At 32.7% G+C, this 18,639-nt stretch overlaps 1 pseudogene; it reads left to right on the top strand.

The window, feature by feature from the left end:
* The first annotated feature begins 15,248 nt into the window (after nucleotides 1-15,248).
* On the top strand, nucleotides 15,249-17,495 carry LOC120185495 (annotated as a pseudogene).
* The last annotated feature ends 1,144 nt before the right edge of the window (nucleotides 17,496-18,639 follow it).

Here is an 18,639-nt window from a genome sequence, read left to right as displayed (position 1 = left end):
CAATGGGAGTCGAACAGGATGGACATCTATTCCTTATTTTAATACAAGTAGAGCAAGCTATATGCCCATTCTCACACTGAATTGCCAATCAAACACAACAATTCATCAGGATGCATTTAATATATGAACAAATGAATAAAACCTTATGGATACGACATATATTCAACATGAGCATATGGATACGACCCTCCAAAGACCCTTCAAGTACATAAAAAACCTTGCAATGCATTTTGAAATAGCAACTTAGATTTAACACAGAACAACGATATCATTTATTTCCCCTTACAAATTCATATAGGGAACAATAAATATTTGAATTCCACATAATTCTCATGATCTATCAACTAACTAACCATCTCTGCCACTGAAGCTAACAATCACTTTCTTCACCATCTATATAGTTCCTTTTAACAGTCACAAACTTTGATTCTAGTATTCAATTATAGAATTTAAACAGATTTGCTAAATGAACAAACCTTATCTTCACAAAAAAAAAGTATAAAAACCACTATACCAACTAATAAATTGAAGTCTATAACTAAGCAATTTCTCTCCAATCATATCCCCCAAGTCAATATTCAAAGTTTAGCATGAATAACTAGTGTTAAAGGATTCATCTCATATAAATTTATAGAACAAACAATTTGAAAAGAGAAAACATAGATAAATTTGAAAAGTTTTCCCTAACAAACAAAAATCTATCAGCAAAAATCAAACTTTTAGAAGCATTTCACCAATAACAATAAAGAAAACCCAGTTGCATATTAAAGAGGAAACACTGGAATCTGAAACCATTTTGTCCCAAAAATTAAAATCCACCCTAAAACCCAATCATTTCACCATAAAACAAAGAAATTAACGAAAAAATTGAATGTTTTTCACCAAAGACTAGGAAACACATACCCCAAACCACCAAATTATCAACAATTAAATGACCAACCTGAAAAATAGGGATACTCAAGGCCTTGTAACAGATAGAACAATCAAGAACTTCAAGGTCAACTAACGTAATTGAAATAGATCCATCTTGAGCAGTCTGCGGGCTCATTTCTCCTTGCTCGGCTCCACAGAAGAAGAAGTTTGTTGGAGCAGTAATGGAATCTCCTTGCAACAACTCTGGCCAAATCGAAGAAGAATATGATTTTGTTTCAGCCAGAAGGAAAAATGGGAGAAGATTCAGACAACGGAGGCCTCATTTCTCCTTGCTCGGCTCCACAGAAGAAGAAGTTTGTTGGAGCAGTAATGGAATCTCCTTGCAACAACTCTGGCCAAATCGAAGAAGAATATGATTTTGTTTCAGCCAGAAGGAAAATGGGAGAAGATATTTCAGACAACGGAGGCGAGAATAAGTAAATACCTAATGGAGATGGGGGATTGACATTCCCGTGAAAACAGGAACAAAACACCACTGTTGGTATTCATTCATTACCCGTATTTGGGAATGTGACCCATCCAAACATGGGAATAATACCCCCGAAAAAAACATTCCTCCCAAGAATGAAAGATAACGTGAACCAAACGGGGCCTAAAAGATAGTTATTGTTTGCAGAGATTTTAGGCATGAACACCAACATCCACAAATAGAGGTGTTTGAGCACGTTAATTATCAAATGACTTAAAATCATTCGAGCATAAATTACGACATTATTAAATGAAAACCCCCATTTATTAAAAGGTACCTATAAACTATCCACGTAGGATGATCTTGCTTGTTGTGAAAAGCGAGGTCAAACCTAACGTTTTACAAAATAGCAAGTTACATATATTTATTGTGTCTTTTATCCAAATATTAAATGAAATTATCTAAAAAGTTAATGGATTTCACGTTTTGTAGAAAGCGGGGTCTTTAAAATACGTTTTGTAGAACGCGAGGTAGTCCTATTTGTGCAGTTTGAAATGTATTTTTTTAATTAATGTTGTTTGATGGTTGTTTTTTCAATAAAATAATAAATTGGAGTTTTTTATTTAATAATGCCATATATTACTTAGGGAGCACCTTAGTTTAATAAAAATATTATTATTTAAATTTAATTATATATTCACTCTGTTAATCAAATATTAGTTTAATTAATATTATTATTATTACAATATACAAGGGTTTATAAAATAATATATCCAACATAAACACTATAATAAAAATATATTGAATGACCTCGGTAGTAAAAAATAATATGTTATTTTTAGAAAAACTCTAAATAAATATTATCTTATAATCACGTAAATTACTTTAAAAAAAATAAACACTACAACTTACCCCATAAACTTTTTTTTATTATATATCAAGCTTTAGTCTTGTCTCTCATTATTTTCTCACCCGTTATATTATTTCCTTATTTTTCTCATTTTCATTTCTCTAGCATTTTTTTATAAATTTTAGATTTTTATTTAATAATTTTTTATTTTTCTAATAAAAAGTGTGAAATTTTGTTCTTTTCATAAGTTTGTCTTGTTTTTTTTGTAGGTTTTTCTTTGGATTAAACTTTTCGTCACATATATTATTGGGGCTTGTTTGATTATCTTACTTGCTTTTAATTTTATCTATACTTTAGACCCTCATATTTTTGTTTGTTGATATTAATGTGTGTATGTAATTGTCTTAAATATATTATATAAAAATTAGTTGTCCATGTGTTGTCAAACTTAATCGTTATATTAGTACAGGTGATCTTTTAAATAATACTTAATACATTTTTAGGTGTCTAAAATATACTTCAAATTGATTTTTGATGTCTATTTTTTTGCTAAAAATAAGTGTCTAACCTTTCCAACGTTATATTTTTTAGTATCTAGACCGTAACGAAAATTAAATTTGATCATTATCTAACACGTGTCATACATATAAAATTTTAAAAAAAAGATTTAAAAAGATACAATGTTAGGTGCCTAAACTATCAAATTGATTTCTGGTACCTAAAGAATTTTTCGTTAAAAATACGTGACTGGCGTTTTCTCTGTTATACTTTTAGGTGTCTACCGTAATATTTTTAAAATTTTCTAAGGGTTAATACACTTTTAGGTGCATAAACTCTACTTCAAATTGGCTTTTCGTGCCTAAAAGGTTTCGCTAAAAATAGACGTCTAGCGTTTCCAACGTTGCACTTTTAGGTGCTTGGACCATAGCACCATTAAATTTGGTTGTTATCTGACATGTGTCACGCATATAAAATGATGTAAGGCTAACCATGCTTCTTCAATAATGGAGAAGTTGGCCACATTGTTGTTTCCCGATCTAGGATAGACACCAAATGCTACACTTTAAATTGATAAGTAATCTGCAAAAATAAGAAGAATTGATTAAGTAATTGGATAATTAAGAAATGAAAATGAACATGGAAAGAAATGAAATGGATAGAATGTTATCAAAGATGGCTACGGAAATGTTGAATAAATCTCCTTTAAGTGATGTTGACTTCGACCTCCAATGGTGGTAATGAAGTATGCCTTGTTGATAAATGAAGGATGATTTCATGGTGAAGATATGGTAATGGAAGGATTGATGATATGGGCGTAAATGGTGATGGAGGATGGTGATGGAAACATGGTAATGGAAATAGTATCTTATAAAACTAAGAAGGAACCAATGTTATAAAAAACAAAGACTTGTTTCTTATAAGTCTTATAAGGGATGGTAGCAAGGACTTTGACCCACTAGTTATATGAACTAGGAACCAGAAGTATCAAGGAAGGGATTGATGCCACAAACTTTAGAAAAGCTTGCTTAATCGATATAGTTCTAAAAAGAACTTGAAGAGAAAATAATCTCACAAGGATTTTATATTATCAAAAAGGGTTGTCTTACAAATGAATATCAAAGTCCTATTTATAGGCTTGCATAGGTTTGGCCGAATAAATAGGTGTTCATTCGGCTAGATACATGACTTTTAAATGTAAATACATGTTGTTTTAATGAATGGAGATGTCCTTGGCTGAATGGTATCCTTGCTCTTCATATTGGCACCAACTTTGAACAAAGATGATGCTTTGGCTGAATAGTAAGAACCCTCTTCATTTTGGCGCCCATTTTATCTACACGTATGACACATGTGTGGGCTGGTCATGAAGCACTCACATGGGCGGCATAGGGAGTTTATGATGTGGCTCCTCCTTGGCGTGAATATGATCAGCAACTAGGTGTGACTTGGCATCCATTTAACGTCTAGGTGACATGTCATCAATGGGGAAACAACTAATTATGAAAGGGCACATTTGTGTGAAGCATCCTTTCATCATTTGAGCTACTTCCCATGGGTTTGAGTTGTAGTTGAGCTGGCCATAGATGAAGGATATGTTTATAAGTCTTAGGGCAGCTCCTTATGAAAAGGCACTTCTCGGAATGGAAACTCTTCGCGAAAATATACGAATCCACAAAATTCGACCTAGACCATATTTGTAGTGCTTTGTGTGGTGAAGATGATGGTGCAACTCTCCAACTGAAATGAGACCTCTAGCTAGCTCAAAAGTCCAGCTCAAGTCAGCTATGAGCTCGGGGGTCAACTGGCAACTTTGTCCCAAAATGTTCTTGAGTTGTCCCGGAGTTGTCCTAGTCATGTTTCCTTAGCTCATTGAATCCAATGCTAGCTTTAAGTCATCTCCCATCATGTGTCCGAACATATTCCTACAAAAGAAAGAATTTATAAGCTAAGTAATATAAAATATAAATATATAGATATGTGGTTTATAATAATAACTTCATACATTCATAATATCATCATAACTATAAATATAATGTATGTAAGCTATTATCATAACTATGGTATAAAGAAAGATTAAGTTAAAGAAAATCCCCCTTTGATTATTAAGAAATATTGGAGATGCAAGTCCATTTTTGACGTTGAATTGGATCACATCATCCCCTCTTCTTTAAAGCGATTTGTTCTCAAATCGAAGGGTTGTTTCTTTTCAATATTCCTCTATTCCATAGTTGTTGTTTCGTTAGAAATTGAGATCCCTTCAATAGGCTTTTGAGTGATATATGCCCATGTAATTTTGCTTTGAATGTTTAGGTCCCTTGATTTCCCAAAAGTGGTGTCTTTTAATACTCCAATAGGCATGATCATTGAATCCTCATAGGTCACGTCCATTGGTTCTTCCAAAGATACGTTCTTTGAATGAAAAATGGTGTTCTTTTGCTGTTCGATGGACACGTCCTTTGAATTCCCAAAGGTCACGTCTCCTAAACCTTCCTTTTGGCAAATGTCGTCTTTTGGTATATCCTGCAAGTCAAATAAAAAATATGCATGTTCAAAGTTAGAATAATCATCTTTAACCTTGCATTCTGTCAATAAACATTCTCGAATCAATCACTTTGAAGAATAAGCACTTGTTCTCGAATCAGTTTCCTCCATGGTTGTTGCTTTTCATTTCCTTATAGCCTCAACACTTTGCTTCATTTTGGCTTGATAATTCTGGACTTGTTTAGGCGTTAAAGGAGTAAGGATAATCTTTTTCCCTTTATGGTTGAATGAGTATTGATTGGTAAAACAATCATGAATAGTTATTTTGTCGTATTGCCATGGCCTTCCAAGAAGTAGATGGCTAGTGTGCATAGGGGTAACATCACACATAACCTCATCTTTGTATTTGCCAATGGAAAAAGGAACTAACACATGTTTGCTAACGTTGAGTTCTCCTCGTTCATTAAGCCACTGCAACTTATATGGATTCGGGTGCTTCATTGTTTTCAGACCAAACTTTTCCACCATTATTGTACTGGCCACGTTAGTACAACTTCCACCATCTATAATAACAAAACATACATTTTCATTCACATGGCATCAGGTATGGAAAATGTTCTTTCGCTATGCATTGTCTTCCGTGACTTGAAGATTCAAACTTCTTTTAATTACCAAGGCTTCTCCTTGATCAACGGGATCTGCAAGAGTGATTTCTTCATTGACTTCAATGGATGCCTCTTGTTCTTCCTCATATTCAGATTCTATTTCACCATTTCCAAGTAAAAGCATGGTGTTCCGGTTAGGGCATTGTATAGATACATGGTCCCTCCCAAGACATTTAAAACATCTAATGTCTCTTGAACATTTAGTAGTTTGCTTTCCTCGGTTGGGGTCTTTATTTACTTGCTGATTCTTTGAAGATTCAGCTTGATCTTTGACAGGAGGAGAAGTTGGCTTCTTGATGTTGTTTGGACTCCATTTGGATAGTGTGGGCGTAATATTGCGAGATGTATGTCTCATCTTTAGTTGCCTTTCAATTTTCATTGCCATTTGCACCATCACATCTATTTCGATATAATGATACAACTCCAAGGTGTTGGTAATTTCGAGATTAAGTCCAGCAAGGAATCTCGCCATAGTTACTTCACAATCCTCCTCAATGTTGACTCGGATCATTGCCACTTCCATTTCTTTGTAGTAGTTCTCCACACTCCTCTGGCCTTATTTAAGATTCTGTAACTTTTGAAACAAGTTCCGGTGATAGTGAACAGGAATAAATCATTTCCACATAATACATTTCATTTCATGCCAAGTTGAGACTGATCTTTCTCCATTCCTTCTTTGGTTAAGGGTAAGTTGATCCCACCATATTAAATCATAGTCTATGAACTTCATGGCTACCAATCTCACTTTCTTCATCTCAGAATAGTTGTGGCAACTAAAAACGTGCTCCACTTTGCTTTCCCATTCGAGATAGGCTTCAGGATCAGTCTTTCCTTGGAATTGAGGAATTTTGATCTTGATATTGCTCAAATTGTCATCAACAATGGCACGTCTAGGGCCTTGGAATGTTGTTTGTTCTCCATCGTCTACATTTTCTTGAACATCTCTTTAGGAGGTGGTGGTTGTTGTCTTCTATGGGCTCCATTATTACGTGCTGGTGGTAGATCCTGGCGTTGATCTATCTTTTCATGAAGAGCATCAAACTCTTCACGAAACATTCTCATCATTTCGCCAATGAGTGCATGCATTTGTAAGTTTGGTGTTCCTGCATTTTCTCTGGGGCTTTGAGACATGGTTAGTGCAAATTAAATTAGAAACCTTACCAGCACACTCACAAAACCTCACTTGATCACTCCAAAGAAAATTTCAGATTGCACTCCACTCACACTCGTGTTTGCACTTGGGGATATATATCTTAGCTTTTTTTATCCCCCTTCTGATCTCACCCTCTCTTATGCCTTTTTTTGCTCGATTCTCTCTTGTGGGTCCTTTTTAAGAACTAACTCAAGATTGAGAAAGTCTCTTTAGTTTGTGCGTCGGTTTAGAAATAGTTAGGGATATAAATGATTATGATATAGGGTAGGATAGAAAAAGGTTTAAGAAAATGATAAGGTAATGGAATAAAAATAGATGAAAGAATAAGAAAATAAAATAATAAGAAAGTGAAGATAACTTACAACTCAAGTTGTAACACTTACTATCTTCCTTCACAAGAAACAACAAGGATACCTCTTTCTAATTTGTTGTTGGGCAGATTGTAATATGCTTCTCTTTGAGTGTACTTTGCAACTTTTCTTCACTTTTTCTTCTGCTTTTGATTATTCTTTTTCTTTTCTTTCTTTTGCACTCCAAATTTGTTGTAGGAGCATTTTTTTATTTTTTCTTTTTTTCTTGTTGTTTTTGTTGCAGCACTTGATTGTCAATCCAACAAAGCTCTGATTATCGCTTGATGTAAGGCTAACCAGGCTTCTTCAATAATAGAGAAGTTGGCAACCTTGTTGTTTCTCGATCTAGGAGAGACACCAAATGCTACACTTTAAATTTATAAGTAATCTGTAAAAATAAGAAGAATTGATTAAGTAATTTGATAATTAAGAAATGAAAATGAAAATGGAAAGAATCGAAATGGATAGAATGTTATCAAAGATGGCTGCGGAAATGTTGAATAAATCTCCTTCAAGTGATGTTGACTTCGGCCTCTAATAGTGGTAATGAAGTATGCCTTGTTGATGAATGAAGGATGATTTAATGGTGAAGATATGGTAATGGAATGATTGATGATATGGGCGCGAATGGTGATGGAGGATGGTGATGGAAATATGGTAATGGAAATAGTATCTTATAAAACTAAGAAGAAACTAATGTTATAAAGAACAAAGACCCGTTTCTTATAAGTCTTATAAGGGATGGTAGTAAGGACTTTGACCCACTAGTTATATGAACTAGGAACCAGAAGTATCAAGGAATGGATTGACGCCACAAACTTTAGAAAAGCTTTTTTAATCGACATAGTTCTAAAAAGAACTTGAAGAGAGAATAATCTCACAAGGATTTTATATTATCAAAAAGGGTTGTCTTACAAATGAATATCAAAGCCCTATTTATAGGCTTGCATAGGTTTGGCCGAATAAATAGGTGTTCATTCGGCTAGATACATAACTTTTAAAAGTAAATACATGTTGTTTTAATGAATGGAGATGTCCTTGGCTGAATGGTCTCCTTGCTCTTCATCTTGGCGCCAACTTTGAACAAAGATGATGCTTTGGCCGAATAGTGAGAACCCTCTTTATTTTGGCACCCATTTCATCCACACACATGGCACATGTGTGGGCTGGTCATGAAGCACTCACATGGGCGGCATAGGGAGTTTATGATGTGGCTCCTCCTTGGCTTGAATATGATCAGCAACTAGGTGTGACTTGGCATCCATTTAACGTCTAGGTGACATGTCATCAATGAGGCAACAACTAATTATGAAATGGCACATTTGTATGAAGCATCCTTTCATTATTTGAGCTACTTCCCATGGGTTTGAGTTGTAGTTGAGCTGGCCATAGATGAAGGATATATTTATAAGTCTTAGGGCAGCTCCTTGTGAAAAGGCACTTCTTGGAATGGAAACTCTTCGCGAAAATGTACGAATCCACAAAATTTAACCTAGACCATATATGTAGTGCTTTGTGTGGTGAAGATGATAGTGCAACTCTCCAGCTGAAATGAGACCTCTAGCTAGCTCAAAAGTCCAGCTCAAGTCAGCTATAAGCTCGGGGGTCAGCTGGAAACTTTGTCCCAAAATGTTCTTGAGCTGTCCCGGAGTCGTCCTAGTCATGTTTCCTTAGCTCATTGACTCCAATGCTAGCTTTAAGTCATCTCCATCATGTGGCCGAACATATTCCTACAAAAGAAAGCATTTATAAGCTAAGTAATATAAAATATAAATATATAGATATGTGTTCATAACAATAACTTCATACATTCATAATATCATCATAACTATAAATATAATGTATGTAAGCTATTATCATAACTATGGTATAAAGAAAGATTAAGTTAAAGAAAATCCCCATTTGATTATTGAGAAAGGTTGGAGATGCAAGTCCATTTTTGACGCTGAATTGGATCACATCATAAAATTTAAAAAAAATATTGAAAATATACACTTTTAGGTGCCTAGACTATACCTCAAATTGACTTTTGATGTTTAAAGAATTTTTTGTTAAAAATAGGTGTCTAAAGTTTTATCTATTACACTTTTAGGTGTTTATATTTATATTTTTTATTATTTTTACTAATAAAAATATTATTTTTTAATCAAAAGAAATCAAGCGGTCGTGTGATGTACAGCCAACTATTGCCCTCGAAATTGTAAAAAATAGCAAAGGAAAACTTTAAAAACCAATGACCCTTTGTTGTTTTTTATGATGATTGACGCAGTTTCATGGTGAGTGGGAACTAGTTTTGGTCATGGCGGAGAGATGATTATGATAATGTCAACGATGACGGCGACGGAACGATAGTGATCGATCGATGATAGAATTTTAGGGTTTTTTGTTTTTTAATTATAATATTAAATCTTTTTTAAATATTTTTTTGAAATTTTATATGTGAGATATGTGCCAAATAACGGCTAAATTTAACTGTTGTTACGGTCTAGGCACCTAAAAGTGTAACATTGGAAACGTTAGACACTTTTTTTAATGAAAATTTCTTTAGGTACCAAAAGCCAGTTTGAGGTATATTTTAGGCACCTAAAAGTGTATTAAGCCTTAGAAAAATCAAAAAATATAACGGTAGACACCTAAAAGTGTAATAGAGGAAACGTTTATGCCTATTTTTAACGACAAACTTCTTTAGGCACAGAAGTCAATTTAAGGTATAGTTTAGGCACCTAAAAGTGTATTAAGTCAGGCTTAATACACCTTTTTAGTGTCTAAACCATACCTCAAAAAATGAATTGGTGCCTAAAGATTTTTTTGTTAACAATAGGTGTCTAACGTTTTCTCTATTGCAAGTTTAGGTGACTACATTTTTTTCATTACACTTTTAGGTGCATACCGTTATATTTTTATTATTATTATTATTTTAATAATAAAATATTATTTTTAAAAAAAGAAAATTAAAAATTAAAAGAATTAAATGTTATTGCATCGTCTCTTTCCTTCTCATCCTCTCACTGTCGGCAGCAAAGGGTTACCACCGTTCGGGTTTTGTTAAGAGCATGACGAAGAACTAAATGATGATAGTCGTATAACGTACGAATGGTTATAACTGCCGAAATCACCCGAAAACTACAAAAAACTTAGAAACCTGACGATCATTCGCAGCTTTTTTCATGACGATTGACGTAGTTTCACAGTGGATGGGGGATTGGGTTTTGATCGCGGCTGTGAAACAATTCTAGTGGTGTAACACCCCAAATTATGAGTTGGTAGTTTTGGGTTTACCTAAAAGGTAAATGGACCCTGTAGATTTCATAATTTAAGTAGTTGGGTTTAATTGGATTAGATTTGGGCTTAATTAGTCACAAAAAGGGGATTTTTAAATATGAGACAAATTATAAGGACCAAATGAGTAATTAGACCATAGATAAATTTGAAGATAAAATTTAGGGTTTTAGTTCATTTTGGATGTGGGTGTCTCATTTTCCTTTCAACTTTTTACTTTCTCTTCTTCTTCCACTCTCCAAGTATCCATAACATCAAGTGGTGGTAAGATCTCATTTTCTCAACTTTAATAAGTTCCAAATTCGTCCCTCTTACTCCCTATAACATTCTTATGTTAATAAATTATTGCATCTTTGTTGGTTAGAGGAAAAAAGGTGAAAAATCAACCAAGTTAAAAAATGAGGGTGATTGCTAGCTAAATAAGGTTCATTTCGGGATTCAAACATCAAGGTAGTGTATTTATAATCCTTTGGAGTATTAAGTTTTCATAAATTTCAATTATTTACTAAGATTTGGTGAGTTGGACATTTTAGGATTTATCTTTGATTTTTCAAGCAAAACATGTTTTAGGAGTTAATAATATGTTTTTATGATACCTTAAGACCCTAAACATCTTACTAAAGCTTTAAAATAAGTTTAGAAACCAAATCAAGTCATTTGATATGGCTTATGAGTAATTTTCAAGCCTAAATAAACCATTTCAAGGTTTGAGTATCGATATTGAGGCCCTATTTTCTCAACGGAATGCATTTTTGGTAATGATACCGTTGAACTATGTTTCGATATAACAATTTAAGGCAAAATGGTTTTTGGACTTGAATTGAATTTACAAAATGTATTTGGACTTAATTGAATTTATTCAAAATTTACAAAAATAATTCAAAGTTCTTTTAATTTAAAATTGAGCACAAAAATGTTTTTATGAATAGTATTTTACTATTTGAACAGTAAATTACTGTTTGAACAGTACCCCCGAGGCTCAAAAATTCCAGTATGTAAAAGGGGAACCGATTCCCCCCAAGGGGGTACCGATTCCCTCACTGTTCATCAGCCCAACGGTCATAATAATCGATTCCCTATGAAGGGGTATCGATTCCCTATGAAGGGGTATCGATTCCCCCCATTCTGGGCAGCCTATTTTTGCAGAAAAATCATTCCCAAACGGCTCCAAAACATCCCCAACGGCTAGATATGACTTCAAACACATTCCAAGCTATAAATACAAGCTAAGGACACTTGAAGAAGTAAGAGAACAACTATCCAAGCAATCAAACACAAGAGAATAGTTTTTCATTCTTATTTCATCTTTCTCTTGTAAATATTTTGTTCTTGTGAGCTCAATCTTGTAAACACCTACCTTAGAGAGGTTTTCTTGTTTACATCTTTTATCCTTTTGTAAAGGGGAAAGGTTCTAGCTAATCCCGTGTAAAAGCTAGGGAAAGGTTCTAGTTTAGCCCGGAAAAACTAGGGAATTTGTAAGGTTACTCTTTATCCTCAAAAGAAAGAACAAATTAGTGAATTTGTTGGAAAATCCTTGGTTAGGAGCTAAGGTAGTGGACGTAGACTTTGATTGAGAAAGTCGAACACTATAAATCGTTGTGCAATTCTCTATCTTTCAATCTCCTTACTCCCTAAACACAAAACCGTTCCGACCCCTCTTTGCAAATCGTTCCGGTTGTCGTTTCGAGCTTCCGAAAATCCTAACAGATACCCATAGGGATATCGATACTCCAAGTAGACTATCGATAATACTCATTTTGGATGGTCAATTTTGACTCGTTTAAGGCTCAATTTTGACTCATTTAAGGCTCATAAAAGCAAGTACGATCCATAATAGTAAGACCTAGTCCTTGAGGGACATAAATGACCAAGAATACCTAGAAACACTCGTAAGAGCAGAGCACATCAAGTGTAACCATATTAAGCGTAATACGTCAAAGCATCTTCAATCCAGGACGTATGCGAATAGTTGGGACTGAGGATCATCACAGGAGATATCCGATAAGCGGTACGATGATTATGTCAGATTTGATGGTAGCAAAAAGTATGAATTTTGAGAATGTCAGTGAACCTAGAAAGAGAAATTCGTCCTTTCCAAATCAAGAGGTTCTGAGGGAAAGTACGATAAGGTCGATTAGAGTACCACTACTCATAAATGAACCCTAGTTAGTCATCAAAAATCATTAAGGGGGTGTTTGTATCAAGGAATGTGAGATTCCCATGGGAATGAAATCCACATTCCCATGTTTGGTTGGCCGAGAATCTCATTCCAGTAATGTTTTATTATCAATAGTATATTTTTTTGGGTATATTATCGGGAATGTCATCACTTCCCTTTCTTTAGGTATTGTTGGATTACCGGCGTTTTGGACTAAAATGCCCTTAATTTTTTTTTTCAAAAATATCATTCTTCTGTCATTGAATAATAAAAATTCTACGAATGTTAAATTACAAATTTATCCTTAAACTATTTTAGATTTACAAAAAAAGTCTATAATTAAAATTTTATATAAAGCTCAGGGGTTAAAATAAAATTTTACCTTTTCATTAAACTTTTTTATATTTTTAATTTTGTAAAAAATATATATATATAAATTTTATGAATTTAAATTTTTTAAAGAAAATATATAAATATTTTCCAACTTGTTAAAAAAACAAATATATAATAAGGATAATTTGGTCAAATATACATTCCAATAATCTTTTATTCTTTTAACCAAACATGTAATCTTACATTCATGTTAAACCAACCAAACACAAAATACAATATTCCCAGTAATCTTATTCCCTGGTAATCTTATATTCCCACTGGTAATCTTATATTCCTGCTAAACCAACCAAACATAAAATACAATATTCTCAGTAATCTTATTCCCTGACAATCTTATATTCTCACTGGTAATCTTACATTCCGTGAACCAAACGCACCCTAAGTGACATGTCATGCTTATATTTTTTTTAAATTTTTATCTTTTTAAAAACAAAATATCAATTTTAAAAAAGTTAATAAGAAAAACCCTAAACCCCGTGCCTGCCCACCCCAGCCGCAATTCATCCTCCCTCGATGGTAATTTTCCCTCCCATTCTTCTCGTTTTTGACTGCTAACCCCGCGTACGAACATTGTAAGTAGATTTCCCAATCCAAGTGGGATTTTGAAATTTGAGTTTTGATTTTTAGAAGATTTAGGGATTTTAACAATAATATCGGTTTCATTCAGTAGAGTTTTGACTGACAGCGAAATCGAGAGCGTTGACAAAGGCCGACGAAGCTAAAAGAGTTTGAAATTAAATATTTTAAGGATTTAGGGTTTCTTTGTAATTTTATAAAATTTTGGGAATTTTTTTAAATATTACTATATTTTTAAAATTTTAATTTAAATAAAATTTAATTTTTAAAATGACACGTGTCACTTTAACGGTTGAATTTTACATTATTTTAAAATCCAACACCTAAAATATAATATTGAAACGTTAGCTACATATTTTTAACGAAATTTTTTTATGCACCTAAAGTGAATTTTGAATATAATTTGGACACTTATTTTTACACCATGTCTTAAAATAACTTAATATTTTAAATTAATATAAAAGTAAGTGTTTAAACTATACTCAAAATTGACTTTTGGTATGTAAAATTTTCTTCGTTAAAACTAAGTGTCTAATATTTTTTTTGTTACACTTTTAAGTATATATCGTTAAAAAATTGTTTAGTGAAACGTTTCATGTTCAATTTTTTTTAAAAAAATTAAATAATATTTTATTTTAAAAAATAAAATATATAAACGTGACACGTATCACTTAACAATTTTTTAACGATAGTCACCTAACAGTATAACGGAAAAAATATTAGGCACCAAATTTTAATAAAAAATTATTTAGGCACCAAAGTTAATTTTAATATAATTTAAGGACTTATATTTGTATTAAATCTATTCTAAATAAATTTACGATTAGATTAATGTTTGTTAATAATCAATTAATTTTTTTAATTATGTTTAAAAATAACATTTATATTTTATTTGATGAGGGTAGCTTTAAGAATTATATAATATATAGAATAAAGTACACAAATGGTCTTTTGACTATATATTATTACTTTATTGAATCCTCTAACTATTAAAAGTTACAAAATTGTCTCTGATTATAAGACATTGTTTTTTAAAGTTCCTTTCTATTAAAAGTTACAAAATGGTCAACCAACTATTCATTGTGTTCTAAGCTCGTCATTTTTCGTTAAAAAATTAATCATAGTTTGAGTAGAACGTTAACCTGCTGACTGAGATATGATAATTGTTTTAGATTCTAGGACCATATTATATCATATCACAATTAGAAGGTTAACATCCAACTCAAATTTCCATCATTTTTTTAACAGAAAAAGACGGGTTTGGAATATATTGAATAGTCGGGTGTCTATTTTATAACTTTTAATAGTCAAGGGACTTATAAAAATATCTTATAGTTAGAGGACCACTTTATAACTTATAATAGTTAGAGGACACAATAAAATAAAATCATATAGTTGGTGAACTATTTATGTTCTTTCAATTCGATAAGTTGAATTAAATTAGGGTTTTTTCAATTCGATAAGAGATAATCTGATTTTTACTTCAATGCATATAAATACCCAGAAACAGTATCTCACCGATGACAGTATCTCCGGTAAATTTATATTTTCCGTTCATCTTCTCTGCGGCTGTCTGTTTGTTTTTTCTTTCCCTTTTAAAGAACTCCAAAAACTCATCCATGACTCGACTGCAATGGAATCAACTATGGATAGAGATTTGAAACCCAAATCAAACTCTAAACACTGAAACCTTTTCAATCTGTTCTAATAGGAACCCAAAAGCAATGTCTTGTACCCCGGTTTCTTCTTTTACCACTTCTGTCTATGTCCCTTCAAAAATTCATCTTTGTCACATCATAAGCACAGGCTCATCCATTGAGATCTTGGCGGTACCTTCTTTTATATTTAATTTCAAGTTTAGTGTTCAATGTTAAGATTTTATTCGTTGTACTGTCGTTCGCTGTGGTTTTTTGTTTACTAAGACCAAGTCAAACTTGTGGAAGATTAGAAAATCAGAAGCTCATTAGAACCTCTGTGTTTAAGCTGTATTGCGTTATTAATGTGTTTTAATTATGGGTTCGTGGGACTAATTGAGATGAAACTATTTCCCAATGCACGCAGATTTGAGTTCACTTGAGTTGCAGCAGTTAAACCCATTCAAAATCTCAGGAGTTATCCATCTTTCACTGAAAAATCAGGTATGTTTTTCATAGATGTGAACTTTTTCTTCGTCGTTTATGGAACTGGAACTTATATCTGTGTTTGGCTTGATTTCTTCTGGTTTTTAAATGAACACAAGTGAATAAGAGAAATATAACACATCAACTGGAAAAACACTTACCTTGTAATGACTGATCGACATAAATCGCATCCCTTTGAGCTGTGACAAGTTAAGAGCTTAAACACAAAAAATGCAGGGGCTACCTAAGTTCAAACATTAATCACTTAATGTTTTGACGAAGGGAAAAATACTACTGAGAGGAATGTAAATGTGGGTGCTGAGATCAGAGAGATTCTTAAGAGTAGCTATAACACTAGATTCGTCAATTAAATACGAATATAAAATATACGAATAAAGATTTTTTAGAGTTCATTGACTGATGCTGCTGTTGATATTAAAGGTTATCATAACAAGAGAAGTCACTGATCACTATTTACAGGAATATATAATTCTTTAGTCTCTCCTTTCAGCACTTGTAAGTTTATCTACGTATTTCAAGGTTCATTCATATCCATGTATCCATTCTAGATATGCATTGGACACAAGAACTTCAAGAAGAATTAAGGAGTTAGAGCAATATTGGAGAGAATTACTTTCTTATTTAGTTCAGAGAGTCCAAAATTTCCTATAATCAAAAAGGAAAAAATGTTCAAGTGAGCATGAATCCTAATCATTTTATGTTTTTGTTATATATATTGAAGGACTAAATGAGCCTAGATGGAAAGGAAAAGGCTCAGAAGCCAAAACTAGTGTTGATCCCATGTCTAGAATTGTCTCACAACTCCATTCCTCTTTGATCCAAACCAAGACTTGTGGTTTGCTCTCGAGCTGCAGTGTACTCATTGAAGTGGATGCTGAATTAGCTGATCTTCTCAACCGTGCATGTTTTGGTCGACCCAGAATTACAGCACAAAAGGACAAACAATGGTTTCAACTGGATATGGAGGAAACTTTTTTTGTGCTTTTCACTCAAATGCCTCAAAGTCATCGGTGAAGACGGATCATTAAAAGGCAATGAAGAGCTGTGGGAGTACTTCAAATCAAAAAAGCCTGTGTTTCCTATTCATTACAAAGCTTATTCTCATCTTCGGCATAAAAATTGGGTTGTAAGATTAGGATTGCAGTATGGTGTGGACTTTGTTGCCTACCGTCACCACCCGGGTCTTGTCCATTCTGAGTATGCGGTGCTGGCACTACCAGAAGGAGATAATGATCTAAATGGTCGATTGAGAGTGTGGTCAGATGTTCATTGTACAGTTCGCCTTTGTGGAAGTGTTGCAAAAACATTATTGATTGTTATCGTGAATAGTTATGGCCTCGGTGCGAACTCTCCTTCATGTTTAGAGCACTACACTGTCGAAGAACGGACGATAACGAGATGGAACCCTGAACAAAGCCGAGAAGATCAGAGAGGGTTTCAGAATCAAACAAAGTAAGGTCTAATTTAGAATATTGTTTTCTCCCTTGCTCTAGGAAAAGCTTTTCCTGTTACTCGTATGTTCTTGCCAACATATCTTATTCTATGCAAAAAAGATTATGAAATGGACAGCCCTGGTGTGACTGATGCAGGAGACTGATTTCCAGTTTGGGGGTTTTGTAGTTTCTTGAAATAGGCTGATTATAAATGGCAGACAAGAAAAATGTTTTATTTTTACATTTAGAAAAAAAACTTTATGGATCTTTAAATTTGATTTTTTGAATGGATTGTTTAGTCAAAATTTAAGTGAAAATGGACAAAACCCAATTTGAAATTCAGCAAGATAATGCATTGGCATCTTGCTTACATCAGTCCCACAATCTTGCATGCACTGCTCAGTTTTGACATTTGGATTAAAATTCAACAAAATTTCTTCCACTATATGCGTTTGCATTGTGCTTTGAGAGTGGGAGACAAATAGACCATGGTAATACTCTTTACCATTCAACTCACTGTTAACCAACCTCACCAAGAGAAATTTAATGAAGAGTAAAAAATAATTTTGTGGCTCGTGTATAAAAGAATAATACATTTGGGCCCCAAAATTTGGGTGGTTCAAATTCACTTCACTCGAAGGCTTTAGGTGTGTAAACAACAGATTTCAATTTGGTTCATTAATACTTAAGGTTTTTATTCCTATAATTAAAGTTATAATGAACTTTGATGTCACTCATTAATTAAGCAATTTATCAATACATTAATTCAAAAAACACTAATTTAGACCATGGGTTCTAGATCCACAAGGAATATTTCCCTTCTTCCCCTTAAAGTCCTATTTTCCCTCCCTTCTAGGTAAGATTAAGAATGGATTTAGATATTTTTCTTTATAAAAACTAATTTATGAACCTATCAAGTGACTTTAGTGTTTAAAAAGATACCAATTTATCATTGACAAAGTTATCCTAGATTGATAAATAAAAAAATTTATAATAAATTAAGTTATGAAAGATGTTTTTGGCAGTTTAATAATAATAATAATAATAATAATAATAATAATAATAAATTATTGATTTAATATATCATTTATGATTTTATAAATAAAATAAAGACATTATTATTTAATTAATTTTTAATTTTAATCACTAATTTTTTACTTAATCATGTTTATAAAATTTTTAATTTAACGAGGACATTTTATTATATTAAATTTAATTTTTATAATTTAATTTTTATTAATATTTAATTTATTAATTAACTAATATGTATAAGGTAAAGTACATAAATAGTCCCTAGTCATAGGGTGATATTTTGCT

Source organism: Hibiscus syriacus, unplaced genomic scaffold (genome assembly GCF_006381635.1).
Source record: "Hibiscus syriacus cultivar Baekdansim isolate YM2019G1 unplaced genomic scaffold, ASM638163v2 tig00113123_pilon, whole genome shotgun sequence".
NCBI classification, from domain to species: Eukaryota; Viridiplantae; Streptophyta; class Magnoliopsida; order Malvales; family Malvaceae; genus Hibiscus; species Hibiscus syriacus.
The sequence above is the reverse complement of the archived record's forward strand: the minus strand, read 5'-3'. Positions and strand labels throughout refer to the sequence as shown.